The sequence below is a fragment of the Kogia breviceps genome, chromosome 5 (genome assembly GCF_026419965.1).
Source record: "Kogia breviceps isolate mKogBre1 chromosome 5, mKogBre1 haplotype 1, whole genome shotgun sequence".
NCBI classification, from domain to species: Eukaryota; Metazoa; Chordata; class Mammalia; order Artiodactyla; family Physeteridae; genus Kogia; species Kogia breviceps.
Genome location: NC_081314.1, coordinates 110,717,122 through 110,738,138, shown reverse-complemented (window position 1 = coordinate 110,738,138; position 21,017 = coordinate 110,717,122).

Sequence of the window (21,017 nt, the reverse complement as noted above, 5' to 3'; positions counted from 1 at the left end):
CAGAGCTTATTGGCCAATCTAAAGTCAAAACTCGTCAATCAGGTAAGAATTATGAGTCCCACACACTTTATGCCCAATCTTGAGCTAGTATGATATGATAAATTTTAGAGAAAAAAATATATCATTCCTACCTTCAGAAAACATATTTTCTAGTTTGGTCCTCAGACTAAGTGGTCAAAATTAAGGTTTTATGTGGCCAAAACAATCACTAATCAGTGAAATAATAAAAGCAATGACCTGATGAGCTCAAAGAAGGGATAAAAATGTGTATGGATTGCAGATCAATGTCTGAAGTCAAGAAGGTACAGACCCCTAAGTATAACTGCAAAGGATTAGCACAGAAGGAAGCCTTCCAAAACAAAAGAACTGATCTTTACTTCCTGTTTTGCAAGTTAATCTTCTTTGCCATCAGTCAACTCATTTGCCCAAAGTTCTCAGAGAAATAATAAACAGTGGAATTGGTGATCTTAACATGAGCAGATTCTGATTTTGATGAAATTGTTTTGAGGTTTTTTAATATCAAATCACCATCAAAAGACATTCCTGCCCCCTCCCTTTCTGGTGGGACTATCCGGTAGACAGAATCCTAAAAAAGATGAATTACTCCCATTAGATAAATGAAAAATTGTCAGTGATTTATTAAATAAGAATTGTGCTCTCTTGCCTTAAAACATAAATTTTAGTCTTTGTTATCTTTTTGCTTCACTGTAAATTTCTGTATATTTTCCTCTCTGTAATATCCTAAGTTTGATTTATCCAATATCCTCAAAAACTCATATGAAAGACAAATGAGTTGATGCTGGGCATAGCTCATAAAACATGTTTGAAGAATAATTTTTGATATATAGGAAACCTTTCTGGTCAATTTTACAGTTGGTTTTCAAAGGTCATTTTTTTCAACCGAAATTCAATTAGTCATATAAAGTGTGAGTTAGTCACATCCTCCAATTGACAACATATCCTGATCCAGGAGCATGTGGAACTGGTGATAGGTATGTCAAAAATAGCAAATATACCTTCAGTTTCTTTTGACCCATTCCACTTCATGAAGCCCAATTAACCAGAGAAGAATTTGGTCTTCTAAACAAAATTTCAGTGACTACTAAAGTAAAGTTCAGTAAGGTTTGTTTGGGAGAATAATCAATGTTTACTTGTACCTTAAGATAGATTTTGCATTGTCCTTTTCATTAGTAATCATAAACGGATGAAAACTCATTGTAAAATGTTTTTTAATCCCCAAACTCAGAATATATGACTATCTTTTTAGATACTTTTAAAATGCCTTTTAAACAGAGTTGTGTTTGCTAAGGGGTGGGGAGAGGGGAGGAATGGACTGGGATTTGGGAATAGGTAGATGCAAATTATTATATTTAGAATGGATAAACAAGGTTCTACTGTATAGCACAGGGAACTCTATTGAATATCCTATGATAAACCATAATGGAAAATAATATAAAAAAGAATGTATATATATATATATATATATATCTGAATTACTTTGCTGTACATCAGAAACTAATAAAACATTGTAAATTGACTATACTTCAATAAAATGCCTTTTAATGATTTTTCTTATATAAAAACTTTCACATTTTATACTCAGGCAGATATTCTCAGGAATACTATAAAATCTCTTAAGTGTCATTTTAATTTTCTAACATTTTGAGATCAAAAACATTCAAAAGAGAAAAAGATAAGTAGGCTTGTAAAAATTTTATCTAAAAAAGGTTCTTTTTGGTAAAGCTTGACTGATATTGGTATTTTATAATAAAAACAGTGTTTCATGCTACTCACTGAATAGTATTACCCTCCAGTACAGATCTAAAGAAGCTATAACTATAAAAAAAAAAAATAGTAAGAAGGTCTTTATGATAGGGAAAATGCAGAGAACTTTCTTTTCTATTAAGTCAAGCTACTTAAGAATGTAAAAACAAAGACAGTTTCTTGTTCATGGTTCCACTAACAGTTTTACGTAGGCTGAAAACTGGCCTCTCATCCCGTGACTGGGAGTCTGCTTTTGTTTTTTCTGCCCTCCCTGTCCCTATCCTGCTGAAAACAAACATGGCTTGAGAAAATGCCTAGACACGGTGATCTTATTGTGCCAGTATTAGTGCAGTTAGATGATTGAGAAGCACAACATGCTCCACAGATATGGAAACCATGTAATTCTGAGCTTCTTCCAGGAAAGAATGAGCTTTGATAGGCTGGAACTAAAGCTTTTCTAAAGGTGTAAAATAACCATGAATTTCCTATTAATATGGACAACTATTTCAGATATTCACAGCCAATTTAAGCATGGTGTCTTAACAGCTGTTCATAGTTTTCCTGCCTTTGAGAACATATACCTTCTAATAAGAGAGAAGGGTACATTCCCCACTCTCTTCTTTTTCTTTTTTTTTTTTTAAGTTATAACCATGTTATTTTTGCTTAACATCTGGTTCACTAGTTTGCTTGATTTGATGAAGTTTGAAAATGTATATGGCCCGCTTACAAAGGACATGTAGAAGTACCACATTATTTTACAAAAGTTTCAATTTTGCCTCAGAAATACATTTTATATTTTAAAATTTCTACATATTTAACACAAATTTATATTATATGCAAAGTTTGAGAAGCCTTACAATTTTACCTAATTCTAAGGACAATAATTTTAACTATATGAATAACTATGCCCAGAGATGCAACCCATATAAAGTATTCACCCATTTTCATTTTAATTACATTCATTAATAGAATTTTTGTTCAGAGAGAAAATTGAATACAATGGAAATAGAAAGCATTTTTACATACCCTATTAGAGAGTCTATTTTTTCTTTGAATATATAACAGTTTGAATATTTACCTGGAAGCTTTCTATGTCTTTTGACCACGAGGGAACTTTTATTTATAATAAGCATACTAAATTATTGTATTAATTCAGATCTGTAAAATTGGCTCCAATCTGAGAAATGTCAATGCCATAGATAACAAAAGCCTAGTAGATAATATTTTATACATATTGCTCAATAATATAAATAGGAGATCATGATGATGAGGGCATGTGTAGTGAAATTTGGGCGCTAGTTATAAATTTAATGTGAATTTCTGGAGATGTGAATCATGCAGTACTAGCAATTTTTCCCCCCTCAAGAATATTAATCTTTCAAAGTGGAAATGAATTGCCTTGGTTTCATGGGACAATTTGTACCCATGGATACTTTATACTGGAAAAATACTTGTGGACTTAAATAGATGACTGAATCTACTTGTGTACCCTGAAAATCATTTTGTAATCAGCACTTCATTTAATCACCCTTTCATCCAATTGAGGGAAAATTAAGAGAATTGAGGCACTGTGTGTACTTTAGACAATCTTTTACTTGGGACCCTTTTTACTAGTTTGCTTTGAGAACTCAAATTGATAAAGTTCAAATGTTCTTGCATTTGCTTGGATGATCATATTTCAACATCACAATCAAAGAGTATTATTATTTTATAAATTACACATAATTAAAAACTACATGATGTAACAAAATGTGAAATACAAAGCTAGATTCACTATACGTACATTTTCAATCCATCTTCAAAAGTTGATTTGTTTTTTTAAGGGGAATGCTCTAGTGAATGAAAGAAAGACTGTCTTTAAAATATTCTAACAGTGATCGTTGATAGAAAGAATAGAATATTAAGAAATACTTTGATACTTTAATTTCAAAAATCAATGTTTTTACTAATATTGAAATGTATATTTTACAGAAAAATGTTAATTCATGTCAGCGTTATTAAAGCTCCCTTGTACATCTCCAAAAATAATTTATCTTATACAAAATTTGGCTTTGAGGAATTTGAATTTTAACCCACCTTAAATCCAGTGTTGAACCCAATAAATGGAATTCAACCATACTTTTTAGAATTACATATATTTTTAATTGTATTAAGGATTAATATATTTTCTCATTTTGATATGTAAAATTTCTCATAACTCAAATTAAATATAAAATTATAAAACTATTTATAACTAAGAAAAAGGATGTTTATTTCTTCAAATATTTGGATTCATCTTTAAAAAGTATCAAATTCATAAATAATAAACTATCCTACACCTTTAAAAAAATTATTACTACACCTGAATATACAAGAGTTTTACATTTTTTTCTCTGATAAATAAAATAACTCCTTTACAAAGCAATAAATCCATAAATACAAACAGGAATCACAGTGGACAATATTACCTTCCCACATCAATCATAATAATAACTAATATTAATAACAATATTAGTTATTACTTATAATAATAAATTAATGTTAATAATAACTAAGCAAGTCATAGATGATAAAATTTAAATGAAAATACTGTTTTACTGAGATATTTATCCTAAGTAGTCAGCTGGGCTCTTTCTCACTGTTTTAGGTAATTTGTACATGGTTGCATAATATAAAGTCATATACTATCAAAATCGCAAATTGCCGCAGGTTTTGGAAACGTGAAACAACTTGATGGTAAAGCGACATAGTAGAGAAACATCTATTTTCATGGTAAAAATGGTCTCTGAAGAGGGATTACTAGCAAAAAAGAGAAAAAACTATGGAAGTAAAAGAACTTTTGTTATCTCCTTTTTAAAAAATGCTGTTATTGTGAAAAATTATAATATGTCTTTCACTGTGCTCAGTGGATCATATCACAAGGGAGGAAAAAGGTTTAATAGCATGAAAAGAAAATTTCAAAATCTGTACTTTTACAAGAGCATCCATTTAGAGTAGGCCACAGATTGGCACATAAAACCACTTTTAACAAAATGAGTCAGTTGAGATGACAACATTTATTTGTTGAAATCAGTGTTGTTTTGAAAATCAGTGGTACTTTTACAATCCACTTAGAAAAAAAATTGGTCTAATTTCTTAGTCCTGTTTTTATCCCCAGAATAAACCCTTTTAAAAAAAGCCATACTGTTAATTCCATTTATTAGTCTACTTTAGGAATGTGAACAAATAGAAGAAAGCAGTGATAAAGATAGGGCAAAGGAACCCAAAATTCTGTGCCTTGTTCAGCCTTATCTTCAATAAACCCATATGAGTTATTCTCATTTTCCAGGAATTCCTGACAATCTTAATCTCATTTTGCCATCATCCAAATTGGCCACATAGGCAAAAATGGTCCAATCCTGGTTCCAGTGAGTCTAGTGAAGACATGCCAAAAGTTGTAAGAAAGCTTAATTGATTCTTACTTTGACGATCATTGATAAATTCAAAATTTAAAAAGGCAATCACTCCAATAAAACAAAAATGAAATTCTACAAGGTTACATCTATTTACAAACTGATAAAACAGCTTGGACAATGGAGATGATTAAAAAGCAAACAAAAATTTAAAACAACATCTACAAAAACGTGGTTCTTTGAAAGGTTTATCTGGCAAGTGAGTTGACCAATGACAGATAATCGATCAATTTAGGATCAATCACAATGTGGTGGGAAAAACTTGGCCTTTGAATCAGACGGAAGACATGGTTTAAAACCTGGATTCTAAACTTGTCATCATTTTAGTTCCTCTGAGTAAGATAACCTTTATTTCAGTCTTGGAATCTTCATAAATAAATAAATGATACATCTTTCATAGGGCTATTGTAATAATTAAACAATATAGGGATTGGCATAATGGGGGAAAATGTCTAGAGAACTTTGTGAAATTTGTACATAAGTGTTATGGGCTGAACTGTGTCCCCCAAAATTCATATGTTGAAGTTCTAACTCGAAGTTCCTTAGGATAGGACTGCGTTTGGAGATAGGGCCTCTAAAGAGGAGATTGAGTTAAAATGGGGCTTTTAGGGTGGGTCCTAATCCAATATGATTTGTGTCCTTATAGGAAGAGGCAATTTGGACTCTCAAAAGAGACACCAGGGATGTCTTCACACAGAGGAAAGAGCATGTGAGGACACAGCCAGATGACGGTCACCTGAAGCCAAGGAGAAAAGCCTCAGGAGAAGCTGACACTTCAGTATTGGACTTCCAGCCGCAGAACTGTGGGAAAATAAATTTCTGTTGTCTGGTATTTTGTTGTGGCAGTCCTGGCAAACCAATAAAATGCACATATAGAGAAAAAGAAATGTATCCCAATGTAAGCATATGCCCATTGCTGTATGTCATAGTTTCTAGGAATATGACTCAGGAAATGTTCCAAAAACTTTATGTATATTCTTTTATTTAATCCTCAAAATAGCAATAATGAGTTAAGTGCTATTTTAATGTCTATTTTACAAAGAGGAGACTGAGTCACAGCTTTCAATAATCTAAGGTCACAGAGTTTGCCTAAAACCAGAGCCTAAGCTCATAACCACTATGCTTTAAAAGAAACTGCAAAATTAAGAATAACAAACATTCAGTTCTATGGGTGTGTATACAAATTGAACATCATTATTCATTAAAGAACGTGAAGCCCCTAGCCCTTGTTAAGAAAGAAGGAAAAGTCACATAGACTTTAATCCATATTTGGACATGTATGAGTACATGTTATCAGATCTATTTTAATAAGAGCTTTTCAGTGATCATTTTCATGAGGAATTTAGATAACACATGTGGTTTTTAAAACACAAAGAGTTCTTTTTAGCATAGCCTAAACTATAATATTAGAGTCCTTTAGCCCCATCAGCTCCAGGTATCCGTTGGATAATTCCATGAGCACAAATACAAAGTAGATACAACTCAGAAGGAAATAAAAGCTGACTACATTGTCTGACTCTCAGTTAAAATGCTTAGATTTTTAACTTGAAAAAATGTATTTCATTTTGCAACAGTAATTTGGTGGAAGGATTTGAGTAGATCAAATATCTGAATTATATATCAATTTAACAGAAACTTGGTTTGATCATTTGAATTATTGTTAATCAACTATTGGTATGGAGATGCCCTAGGGGATATAAAATAAGCAATTGATATAAATGTTGAGCATCAATTACTCATAAAAATTCATCTAATAAAATTAAAACAGCATTTTTAGTTATGAAAAATACTTATTACAGGTGCCAGACACTTCCTTAGATCTGACATAACAATTAAAAAGGCAAAATTCCTTTTCTCTATTTTTCATAAATATGAGAAAATGTCCACTAAAATTTATTTAACACCATTACCTTTCATTGAACTGCCTTTTTTCTTTTTAGGAGAGCAAAAAGAAACTTTACTTGATGACCCTATAAACATAATCATAAATTCTAATTATTTAGTTCTGCTAAAGCAGTATTTTCATTAATTTACTTATCCAGTCTTTTTCTTTATGTGTCTTAAAATCTAGAATGGTTGTACTTTCAATACTTTCTCTAGCTATAAGAGTTGCACATAACAATTATGGAAAATTTAAATAAATAAAATAGTAGCATTTGTAATCCCTCCACCACTATAGGTTACTACTATTCAGATACTGATGTATTGCATTTTTCATTTATTTGTTTATATGTATTTGTGCCTGAAAATTTGATTCATGTATGTATTTATTCTTTAATTTAGCAAATATGTAATGAACAACTACTCTGTGCCAGAGCAACAGAATATGCCACCCATGACTCTGTATTCTGAAATGGAAAGTTTGTTGATGGAGAGAAGGCTGAGAATCTAGATCTGGACATGCTAAGTTTGAGTTGTGCATTAAACACTCAAATGGAAAAGTTGACCAGGGAGTTGGATGTAGAGTTGTGCAGTGCAAAGACAAGTCTGGTCCAGATATATAACATTTGGGAGTAGAAGGCACTTAAAACCATAAGGCCAGACAAAGCAACAAACACATTATAATGGGTAGAGAAGAGACCAAGGACAGATCCCTGAAGCACTTAAGAGGGTGAGGAGAAAAGAAGAACCAGGAAATGTGACAGAGAAGGTGCAACCAGCGAGGGAGGAGGGAGAGCAAGGGAACGAGGTGTCTAGAAGCCAAATAAAAGGAGTTTAATATAGTAGGAGAGAGTTTTGGCTCTGATAGTGCTGCTAGGGCAAGTGTGAGGATAAGTAGGAAGTGACTGTTGGATTTAAGGTGAGGAGGACATAGGTGATCTTGATGAGAACAGTTTCCATGGAGTATTATGGAGGAAAACTTGGCCGCAGTGGAATGAAGGGAGAATGTGAGAAGAATTAGAGTGAGTGTGTATAGGCCACTCTTCCCTGGAGTTCTGCTGAAAGGAGAGTTAAAAAAAAAAAAAAAAAAGTGAGTGGTACTTCAGGAGAAGGTGGGAAAGGGCTCAAAATAAGTTTTGTTTTTTCTTTTAAAATGAGAAAAATAATATAGGGTTTGAATAGTAATTGAAGTTAGCTAAAGGGGAGCCAAATGTGGTGTAAGAAAGAGGGGGAAATTGTGATGCTCGAGAAAGGAAGGAAATGGGATATCCTTTAGTCAGATCTATGAAAAAGTGAGTTCTGGAAATAGGCAGAAGGGCAGAATATGTGAGGGCAGGTGAGGTTAGTCATGATTAGTGACAGTCTGTAATGATCCCTTTTGACGACTGAGAAAATGGAGTAGGGATGGGAGGGGATAGGTCTGGAAGGATCAAGGCTAATGTTCGTGAATTTCAGGTGAGAATAATCAGGGTGGTGGTTTTCTCTGCTCATGTTCAGCTGATTGGGTGCAGGAAAAGAGTAGGAGAAATTGTGGATTTTGGTGGTTATTGGCTAGACCATGAAGTGTCAAAGAAAGCAAAAAAAGGAAAAAAAGATTTTTATCAAATTGTTCTCATTTAACGTTGTCACAAGCCTTTTCTGTTCTATCAAATATCTTTGTAAACGTTTTAATGTCTGTAAATTGTTGGGCTGCACCCCACAGACCTGTAAGCCCATCCTCGAGATGGGAGACACCGACAGAGACATCAGCGGTTTATTGGATAGGGAACCCTACCTGTCTGAAGCAAAAGGTCCTAGAGCAACAGCCCATCATGTATGGCAGGTAGGCAGGCAGGCAGGCAGGCAGGCAGGCAGGCAGGCAGGCAGGCAGGCAGGCAGGCAGGCAGGACGGCAGGACGGCAGGACGGCAGGACGGCAGGACGGCAGGCAGGACGCTACAGCAAGCTTACTCCGGGGAGAAAGAGGCTACCATTTATAGAGGGAATTGACCTCAGGTGGGCTCATCAGTTACCTGAGAAACCAGTGGCTGGGGCAGGGGGCAAGCATGTTGGCGATTACTGATTAAGCCCAACGATTAAGAGGATTGCATAGTCATGTGAGTAGGGTGCAAGTGAAGCAGGGACTGGTCGAGCAGAAGATGTACAGAGAGCAAGAGAACAGCCATCTTGAGTGGCTTGACCATCCATAAATAAATACATGAACAATAGGTTTAAATATTTCCCTATTGTTGGAGTGTTTTAAATGTTTTTACTTATTATGTATACTATTTCAATAATTATTGAATTTGAGGATCAAACTTGAGAACCAATTGAAAGAAGAAAGGTATCTAAAAGCACAAAAGAAATTGCAAAGGAATTCCAAAGGAATAAATTATTTTAGTGAAGAATCTATTGCTATAAAACAATTCATTCCACAAAATTCAGTGGCTTCAAAAACAGCAGCTTATTTCTCTCTCATACGTCTGCAATTCAGGTAGAGCTTGATGAGAATATCTTTTCCTGCTTCAACATCCATCATACAAAGCAACTTTGACTGGAAAAATTACTTCCGAAGTGGCACCATTTACTTGGCTGTTGCTGCTGACTGTTGGCTAGCAGCAGAGCTGAGGATATTTGAAAGATTATAATATATCTTAGAAATCAATATTTCATGATGGATATAAATTCAGATTTGACTGGAAGAGTTTTTATATATTCCATTTGTCCAAAAAAAGTCTTTTAAAAACTTAATTCTACTTTTCTTGGACAATTATTTTTTGCCTCAATTGTGTTGGAATTTCTTTCCTATTTCTTTTTGGTATACTTTGCTGTTCTTTGTATGGCCTATTAATATGAATACTTATTTATTTTCATTCTCTATTTATAAATATGAAAATTTTCAAAACTATGCTTGTACCTCTGAATAGAGTTTTGGACATATACAGCTTACCATGATGTTGGCTCCTAAATAATCAGTCATCATAATTTGCTTTCTATTTTATACAGTACTTTCTAGCAGAAATTTGCTTGGCTTTGTTCCTTTTCTGTGTTTATTTTCAACTTGAGGTGTTTATTTAACATCTAACTTTGATGATTTAAATATGGAAACTAAAACTTCTTCTTTGAGAAGTACACTGAGGTTTTACTTGTGATGTGATCAAAGTTCACATTTTTTGAAGAATTTTTCATGAATCCTTTATATGAAGGTGTATTCTCAATTTTTAGTTGTTAGGTTTAATGTTTCCCCTTTAATTTAATCTAGTGATTACTCAAATATTTTCTTTTATTCTAAGTGTATTACACCAATTACTTCATTGGCTAAAGTTTTTAATATGTAACAAAATCTTTACAACATACTGAAGGTTGAGAACTGATATATAACAACATCTCTTGTAGAAATGCAATATTTTCATTCAAATTAATAATCTGTTACTATGCGATTAGTACTTGGGAAACTATAATCTGAAAAATCCATTCACTGTAAAGCCGTACAAACAACTTAAAAGACCATTTTATGATTTCTTTATTATTGTGGAATAGACAAGATATCAATCTTACACCTAGAATCACTCTGTGCCCTAATCCTAAATTATGTGTTTGCTTCTGGGTGTTAGAAAATTTTATATATGAATTTGATTTATCTCTCCCTAATAGTTAAAAATACTTAGGAAATGCTCTTTGAATGTATGAAGACCTAAAATGACAGTTCTTTTATTCACAGGATGCCTCTTCCTACACATGCAGCATCTAATGTTTAATGGTATAATATCTCTTTTGATCAAGCACATCTTCAATATTCATGTTTTATGATTTCATCAATTGTACAAATCATTTTATCCATCTGGATATAAAGTATAAAAAGAACTATATTAATCATGTCATTAATAACACTGTAGTCTGAGCATGTTTATTGAAAACACATATCCTCTCTTTTGACTCTCATTTTGCAGACTAGACCTCAGGATATATTTTTACACTGTTATTGTAATTTTCATTAGAAGAGTATTATTTAGTTCCGTTAATACTTTATAGCACAGGAACTATTAATTAAGTAATCATGTTTCCTAAGTTTCCTATTGATAAGTTAAAAAAATTAAATGACATATCTGTATGAATTATTACCTAAGTCACAACTATTTGACCTTCATCTTTTGGAAACTAAGAAAATGACTCAGGATATTTCTCTGGAACACAGAATACTTTCTCTGTGAGCTTCATTAACATAGGTATTTTTCTGTCTTCTGGTTTGGAATTACACTTGTCACAACTCATTTGCAGTGTGAATTAAATGTTTCCTAGGTAATATAAATAAATATATTCTTGCAGGCAGGGCTCACTAATAGCTAACAATTCTTACAGACCAGCCTCCGTGGTAGAATTCGTGAGGTTTGTAGGTATATTTTAATGTCATTTCAACAAATTAACCTCTGTGACCAAGAATAAGCCTAGATTGTAGAGATGGTTTACTGGGCTGCCAGAACTATTGGAAAAGTGAAATAGATCCTTTTTTCTTTTAACAAATCATGTTTATATTTTAAGTTTACTATTATTATTTGTAACTTCATTTTTTTCTTTTATTATAGCTCTAAATATTATTTTCATCTTCAGTCTTCAGCAGGATACTTTTCCCCCTCAAATGTAACTATGTACTATATCAGAGAGTGAATCATTTTTATTGCCATCTATGGGAAATAAAGCACTACATTTAATTCCCCCAAGTAAAGTCATATAGAAAAGACAAGTTTTATTACAGCCTCTATTCTAGAATTTAAAATCCTAGTACTTTGTTAATAGTACTGCTGTAGTATTTGTCAGTTTTTAAAGACCCAATGTCCATGTGGGAAACTTTAATGTTAACCTTATATTCTTTCCAAAGAAATCTACACATCTTGACAATTACACAAACACACATACACACACATGATATCTCTGCAACTGAAAATGTAATCTAAACATGTGTCAGCATGTAGTGTTATGGGTTAGATCTGTGAGAGCAGATTCTTGACAAGAATCCTGTGTTCTCCATTTAGTATCTGTTTATCCTTTGGTAAGCTACTAAATCTTTCCAATTTTTGAAATTCTTACCTGTTCAATGGGATGTTTACCCAGGAGCGCTGTGAAGATTTAGGGAGATAACATACAAAAAGGATGAAGTACCAGTACCATGTAAGCAATTGCTTTATATTAACTCTTACTTTATTGTGGTATTTTTTCATATCAATGTACCTTTAAATGGAAGATAAGGATATATGCATATATGTCTTTGTAAAAAAAAAGTTACCACAATTTAAGACAGTATCATGATGAATATCACAAGGAAATCTAAACAGGCTCTAGGTATTTCAAGAAGAGAAGATCATTTTTAAGTGATTCTTTCTGAAAGGACTCCATGAATGAATAACATTCTTCTCAGCTACTGAAACAGATTCACAAATTTATTTTGTTATTAAAATAAAATATATGGATAACTGATTGGCTGAGCAAAGTATACTTTCAATAACACTAGAATTAGTACATATTTTCAAGTTAAGAATGGATTTAATTCAATGTATATAAGCTTTATAATTTAATTCTCTATTATCACTGAGTCCTTCAGGTGTGTTTGAGAAGCAAAGCAAAGTACAATTGTTTTTTAAAGTCACTGGTTTAAAAGTATGTGAAATACTTTAGGAAACATTTCAATTGGTTGCTGCATAGATAATAACCTTCAGCATGTGTTCGTGAATTAAATGCAAAATAACATCAGGAGCCCTGCTTCAAGAAATAATTAGGCCTTCTGCAGAGTCATTCAGTAAAATTACATTATTGTGTTCAACTGAGAGGAGCTGTGTAAAATTGTATTTGTAAAATATAATTGCAGGGACAGCTGGCCTGAAAAAGGATGAATCTTAATAATATACGTTGCTGAGGTCGTTGGTTGTTTACTCCGCATTATGAGAGTGGATGATAAGAAGAACAGTCATTTGTTGCATGGGAAAGAGAGATTAATTCAGGAAAATGATGATGTAGCTTCTCATGCAGTTTAACTGAATTTTAAAGTGAAATGTATTGTTAGCCAGGCAAGCAACATGCCTGGAGGATTTTTGCTCCTTCTCCCACTCTTGAAGCTTCAAATCTTCTATGTGGCCTTTCTCAGTTGGCTTCTTCTTTTACTTCCTTAACTTCCCTCTTGTAATGTAAACATGCGAAAGAGAAAGTGGTGGAAGAACAAAGGATAAGCGTACAAAATAGCTCCACTCCTTCTGCATAAAGCTTTAATAGGGAAACGGTACCACACTGAGATTTTTGAATAGATTGATAATAGCATGTTCATTTAAACCAAATGGGGAGCCACTGTATGTTTTGCCATTTTAAAGTCAATTTCACTTTTACTTAAAGGCCTTCTAGATTTTTTTCCACTCTTTGTCAAATAGGATGATTGATTTTATCAACATAACTTTTTAATGACATTATAAACTCACATGTGCTAAAATAAATGTCTTGACACCCTCAGGATCATCAATTATACAGATTATCACATGAAGTGTGGAGGCTAGTATTTCACATACAATTTACTGTCATGTAAATTAAATCAAGGGAAGACAAAGAAAAAATTTTGGTTGATTATCAACTCCACAGAGAGCTATAAGATTTAATATGATATTTAAAAGTAAGTTAATTTTTAAATGGCTTTTGATTATACAAATGAATATCAAGTAAATATTTGAGGTAATTATCCCTTAAAACCAAAACATTAATAAATGCATTTTATTAGTCTTTATTGAGAACTGAATATTTCTATATTTAGACAATGCCTTTCTCTTTTCAAATATTGGGGTGACATAGTTTTACTTCTAAAAACAAAGTTTGTAATTTTCAGGTAAAATATCTAAAGACGAAATTTTAATTCTTCAGCAAATATTTATTGAGGTACTGTGTGAGAGTCACTGTTCTATGCAGTAAACAAAACACAGTACATTCAGGGAAGTGATATGCAAAAGTGAAGGTGGACATTTGTAATGTCAGCAGTGATAAATGTGACAAGAAAAATTAAGCAGAGTAAGGATATCAGTAAAGCACGTACACACAGGTTAGTCAGGGAAGCCTCTCTGAAGAGGTGACATTTAAGCAGGGCCCCATCTTTGATTCTGGTGGAGTTCTTTTGGAGAATTATTTAATATTTTTATTATTCTGAAATTGAGGAGAAGCCAAAGCTGCCAGAAAATTGTAAGATATACATGCAGGAATTCTGTTCTATCACAGGAAACCAAGTCAGATGACTTGGATATATGTATAGCTGAGATTCACAGAATGTTTTTATTAACTTCACTTATACAGAAAATATGATTTAAATGAAGCAGTGGGAGATATTAGGAACCGATTTTTAAGTTATTATATCTTATGATCTTATGGATCAAGAATTCAGGAAGAGCTCAGCTGGGCTATTCTGTCCTGTGTGGTTTCGACTAAGGCCACCTTGGTGTTCAGCAGAAGACAGGCTCATCTGGAAGTTCCAAGGTGTCTTCATTCAAACATCTGGAGCCTTGGTGTGGATGAGTAAAAGGCTGAAGTTGGCCAGGGCCTGCCAAGGAGGGTGACTATACATGCCAGTTAGCATGGCAGGCTCAGTGTTGTCGGGATTCTTGTGTGGTGGCTCAGGGTTACTCAAGAGAATGTTCCAAGAAACAGTAAGTAGATGTTTCTAGCCTCCTAAGATCTAGACCCAGCACCTGCCCACAGCATCATTGTGGCTGTATTTTATTGACCAAAGTGGTCACAGTACACACACAGATTCATAGGCTCCAATTCTTCATGGAAGCGGAGTCAAAGAGTTTGTGGCTACCTTTAATCTGCCATAATATCCATTTTAAAAGTGACACAATGTACTCAAAGACAGTGATAATAAGCAAACTAACCTAAAGTGATTGGATAGCTCTATAGATTTGTTACATTTGGTGGGAGTGTATGTTTGTGTGTATAGTATTTGAACCAAACCTAAAATTATATTGGTGTCATAAGAATATGGCATTTTCCCAGTTGTATACTCTAGAACCCATAAATTAAAATCCAGTCAGAGAAACATTACTTAATTATATATTGAGGGTAGTGACATGAATCTATGAAATGCAGCAAAAATTAATGCACTATTGGTGTTTCTCTTATAAAAGGGGATTTATGGATGGTTTATTTTCACCTCAATGCTGATTTTAGGATCTTTCAACTCTTACATAAAAGATACAATGACTACTCATTGTGACATAATGATCTCCTTTATTTTAAAATACCCACTGAAAAAATTATAAGTATGATGACCATATTTGACTTAAAGGCTGTGTTGTATCTGCTTGAGAATTAATTTGCAAACCATTCTTTTGGTAGTCCTGAGCTCTCAATGCAGTCAGTATGGTCTCTGCTTCTGATGTCTTCTTTGATAGATAATTCTAAGTTCCAAGCAAATTACTCAACCAATTTTACCTACAGTAGCAATAAAATCAACCTAGTATTTTCCCTAACTGTGGTACATTTTTTATTCATGTTCGTTCACTACGTCTACTTTAAAAGGACAGATAAGATCACTTAGAATATCTGCTATAGCCATGGAAGTCCTTAATTTAGGGATTAAGGATTTATAATAATTGGGATCTAATGGTAGTTATGAGTTAATATTTTTAAATTAACTTTTCTATATAAAAATGCTTTATCTAAGATATTTAAATAGCCAAACTTTTACTGTGATATTGTTATAACTTTGTTAAATTAACATTTGTTAAGTGGAGCACAGGGTACTGAATGGTGAGTTATGGTTCAACTACAGACCACAAGATAGTTGAACTAGAGAACATTATTACTCACAAGTCCTGGGGGAAGTACATGACACTCTCAAGAAGTTACATGGATTTCTCCAGATATATGCCCAGGAGTGGGATTGCAGGATCATATGCTATTGCGGCACTATTTACAACAGCCAAGACATGGAAGCAACCTAAATGTCCATCGGCAGCTGAATGAATAAAGATGTGGTATATATACAAAATGGAATACTACTCAGCCATAAAAAAGGTTGAAATAATACCATTTGCAGTAATATGGATGGACCTAGAGATTATCATACTAAGTGAAGTAAGTTAGAGAAAGACAAATATCATATGATATGGCTTATATTTAAAATCTAAAATAAAATGATACAAATGAACTTATATATAAAACAAAAATAGACCAACAGACATAGAAAACAAATTTATGGTTACAAAAGGGGAAAATAGTGGGTGGGAAGGATAAATTAGGGGTTTGAGATTAACATGAACACACTACTATATATAAAATAGGTAAATGATGAACTACTGTATAGCACAGGGAACTATAAGCAATATCTTGTAATAATCTATAAGGGAAAAAATCTGAAAAAGAATATATATATATGTATGTGTGGGTATATATATATATATATATATATATATATATACATATATATATATAACTGAATCAGTTTGCTGTACATCTGAAACTAACACACCATTGTAAATCAACTATACTTCCATTTAAAAAAATTAAATAAAAAAAGTTACATAGCGAGATCAAGGCAGAGTGCAGGCAGAGAAAGAGGCAGGCCCTGGAGCACATGTTTTTATTAGGGTTCCTGGGTGAAGTGCTTTGGGGTTCCCAGGCTAAGGCAAAATTTGTTAATTCAATTCAAAAGAGTGGGGTTTTGGTAAGCTCCACAGGGGTCTTATCTAAAGGGAGCACACGGAGAAGGCAGTGAGAGGTGGGAAAGACTGTTGATCACAAGAGCTGTTGGGGAAGTATTATCAGCAACTTAATTTGCTCGTGACTCTGCAGACTGTTATTTGGGGCACTTTCATGAGGGGCTAGTGTCAGTTTAATACCCCCATAGGCTACTTAACCAAACAAAATGTATGCAGAGGCAACAATACCATGGAGTAGCTTAGCTAAACTCTCAACATATATATTAAATAACAAAATGTAAAATTCTAGAACAGTATTGGCTGCACTATAACAGTTTTCTGAATTATCTAAATTCTGGTCTGTTTGGACAGCAAGATTTATATTTTTCCTGAAATCACTTGAGGTTTAGCAGGGATTCCTATTTCTTTATATTGAAGATAGCTACATGTGCTATTCTGAATGCAACACACTTGCTTTTGACATTTTCTTTCATTTTTTTCCATGTGAAGTCCCTCTGACACTAGGTGTGACTAGAGCCTATATTAATAGGATCTTTCAAGACTTAACTTCTCATAACTTATTTTTAATGTAAAGAACCTGGAAGACGTATGTCTGCATGAGTTGGAAAACAAAAATTCCACTTGCATTTTTGCTCATTAAACATAAAAAAATTATTCAGAAACTGACCCAAGACACATGCCAGTTGAAGTAAATTAAAAAGGAAATGACTTTCTTTCTCCTTGTGCTGGCCTTATGGAACAGTCTCGTTTACTCTTCAAAACATGTTATAAAGTTTGATCTTGACCGGGAAGTTGAGAGAACGTAATCACAGTCTGTTCTCTTTGAACTGGTTGAGTCTGCCGGCCAACTTCTCTTCTGGCATTCCCAGACTCAAATTAGTCTTGCGATTAATTAATAACCACTTTAATTCCTTTCTTGAAAAGCATGATAAAAAATCATATCCCAACATTTAAATGCCTAGCACTTAATGTCATATAATCACCTGAAGGTGAAAATAATATCTGCTTGGCTTGATTTCACAGTTACAGGAATATCTGGGTCTAGATATTTGGGAATATTTGAAAGCCTAATGAAATTTTTGGTTTTTATTTTTTTTCAAAGTTATTCTCTTTTTTTCTGGGCTTTGGCATTAGGTAAGTCTATCTAGAGATGAATTGATAACATGTGATTTTTATAGGAAGCACTCATAGCTTTGAGCAATTTATAGGAAACATTCATAGCACTGAGTGTTCCTTTAGATTTACCAATTTTATTTTCTAGAGCCCAAAGGTAATTTTTATAGTGGTGGATCCATTAGCATTAAAAAATAAGTGTTAATTCTTATTGAGGTTTACTCTAAGTGCTTCTTTGTGTATTAACTAATTTAATCTTCATGATACCCCTATGAGGAAGATATGTTTTTGAAGGGGAATAAGGAGTCATCCCCAAATACAGATGGGGATTCTGACCCAGAGAAGGTCACAAAGCCATTAAATGGTAGAATCAGGATTTGAAGTCAGCCTGTTCAGCTTGCCTGGTCATTTTCTGCAATATTGTTCTTCCTCTCTATATTAGATTTACGAAGAACTATCTGTAAAGATTCAGTGGCCTTAGGATAACTCATAACAGAACCAACATATTCAAAATTGCTTTGTGTGAGTCATTATGTAATTTTCAAGTTTTCAGGTCTATGAACTTTGTTTATGCTAAACTCAATACCTTAGAGAATGTAGGAATATATAATCATAACCTCTTTTGGCAATGGACACTTCTATTCATAATTTCCCATGTACAATATATGAGAATCATTTGGACAGAAACATATGTATATATATATGCATATAATAGGGAAACATTATTATGATTATTACATTTTAAAATATAATTTTCCTTTTAAGTTTACCTTGTTTGGAGGAGTTTCTAGAAGGAAAAAAAATGAGTCAAATTACATTTTAGAATTTCTTTTTCCTAAATTAATGTTTTACCCTCAGTGACCTCATGAAGATATTCCAGAAAGGCTAGGGTGGGGGGACATCTTTAAAAGTTAGAAGTATTTCATGTATTTTGGTGTTCAACTCCAGGGACTTTCAAGTGACTGAAGCATTGCTAAGAAAAAGTAAAAATCTGATGTGAAAACAGTAATTGCTTTCTTTATATTTGAAACTGATCATAGGATTTAAGAGAATTTTGATTTTATGGATATGTCAAACACATAGTATTAGATATATAGCAAAATTTACTTTAGGAAATTTTCAAGATGATTTTAAAATCATCTTAAAATTGGTTTTTATATTATAGATCATGGAAATATTTCTTAAATATAATGACAGAAATAGCAAGATAGCATTTTTCAAATTGGCTGTTTCTTATAATTTGTTAAACAAAGACTTTCTTGTGGAATTAAAAAAAAAATTAACACATCAGCAAAATATGCTAGCTAACTTTTAGCATGTGTGAGATGACTAGCACATTTTACTTAAATTGCTATTACACAGTGTGGTGTTTCTTCTCTGACTACTTAAGGTTTGGACTTATTAAGTATAAATTCAAGAAATTTTGATTAGAAAAAATAATAACTAGGTCCCCAAATAGGTACTCCTTATGATCTCTTCAGAAGTGAACAGTTTTTTTTCTTTTTTTCCATGTTGTCTAGCTTTAGCATTTGGTCAGTGAATCAATAAATATAGGAGTTATAACGTCTACGGCTATTGTAAAACATTCGATGCTTGGTGTGGATATAAAAGAGCAGGAGCTTTTGAGACTCTATCTTGCCAATGTTCTGTGAGAACATCAGAATATCCCTGAGGCTGGGACCATATGTTTTTCATCTTGAGTCTAGCACATTTTCTGACACATAGTAGGCAGTTGAAAATATTTGTTGAATGGAAAAATGACTGAATGGCTGAATGTACTAAACTGTTCCTGCTTAACATTTACAGGTTATTTTTAAAACTGTTAGAGTGAGGAATATACTGAAAACAGCAGAAAATATTTTCTTTTCACAAATCTCCAAGGATTTTTGATAGGTATGTTAGTTCCCAAGTGTGCCAAAAGCTTTAGTCACTGTTCTCTTTTTAATACTAGCATCAAGGAAGTCTTTGGTTAAATCTCAAAAAACTTAAATTTGTTTTTCCAATTGTTCTCTTTGCAGAAATGTTAATTTACATGTTGAATTTTCTATTTTTTATATATCATTAACAGCTTTTATGCATGATGACTGACAGTTATAAGCAATTTTTCTTAAAACAGTTCTACCTATTGAATATCATGTAACCATTATTTTATTTTACATAAACTTCTCAACAACTCTAAGATGTAGGTATTATAATTATCATTCTTATTAACCTAGGCCTAGAGTTATTAAAGAATCTGACCTAGTTTGTTCCACTATTAACGGGGCCAGACTTATCAGATTTGAAATTGTTACTATGGCCTTTGACAAGGCTATTTTTGCTAGCATTGTAGTATGTGTATGTATGTACCACATTCATAGCTTTAATGTATTTTTAAAAATAATTGGTTCCTAAGTTATGTATAATCAATTTAGAGTCCTTGCTTAGTAAATTCATTCCTTTACCTTTAAGTCCAGAATAAAAAGTACATGGATGGAAATGTCAATTTTTCAACGTATTTTATACAAATAATATAACTTATTTTTAATATTTGAAAATCTATCATATTTTCTTTTACGTGTCCACATTCTTAAGCATATATGCCCAGAGATATAAAAGCTTGAGGAATAAAAACAAATTTTACTTTTAAGCACCAGATTTGTTTTTCACATGGTAAAGTCTTTGATTTGTTTTGTTTTCCTGCTTCCCAAAAATGCTTACATAGTCCTGCCTGGATACAGGCAGTTGTTTATGATATTCTAGTATTTTTCAGCCAAAGAAAAGTTTCTTTTTTTTTTCATACTGTTCTTTTACTAATGTAAGTCAATATACCGCTAAAAACTGTACAAGAAATACTGAATTAAGGAACAAATCGAAACCATTATTGTCTAGAAATGAGTAGAAAACACATGTATTTAAATCACAAAAAAAAGTGCTCATATTACTTCTTCAATTGGGACAATTCAGATATGACTAGTGATGGAGCAGACTCTCTGAGAGCTGTAATTTTATTCCCATTATGTCATTTGGATGCTCTTAGCTGCTTGTGTAGCAGAGAGCCACATCATGACCATAGAACAGACTGTTTCTTATCAAGCAGCAGCACTATAACGTATTCTCCATAAAAAGAGAGGCAAAGTACTGCCATGTTTGCATTTTCATTATTTTTATAGTTGCTTCTATTTTCA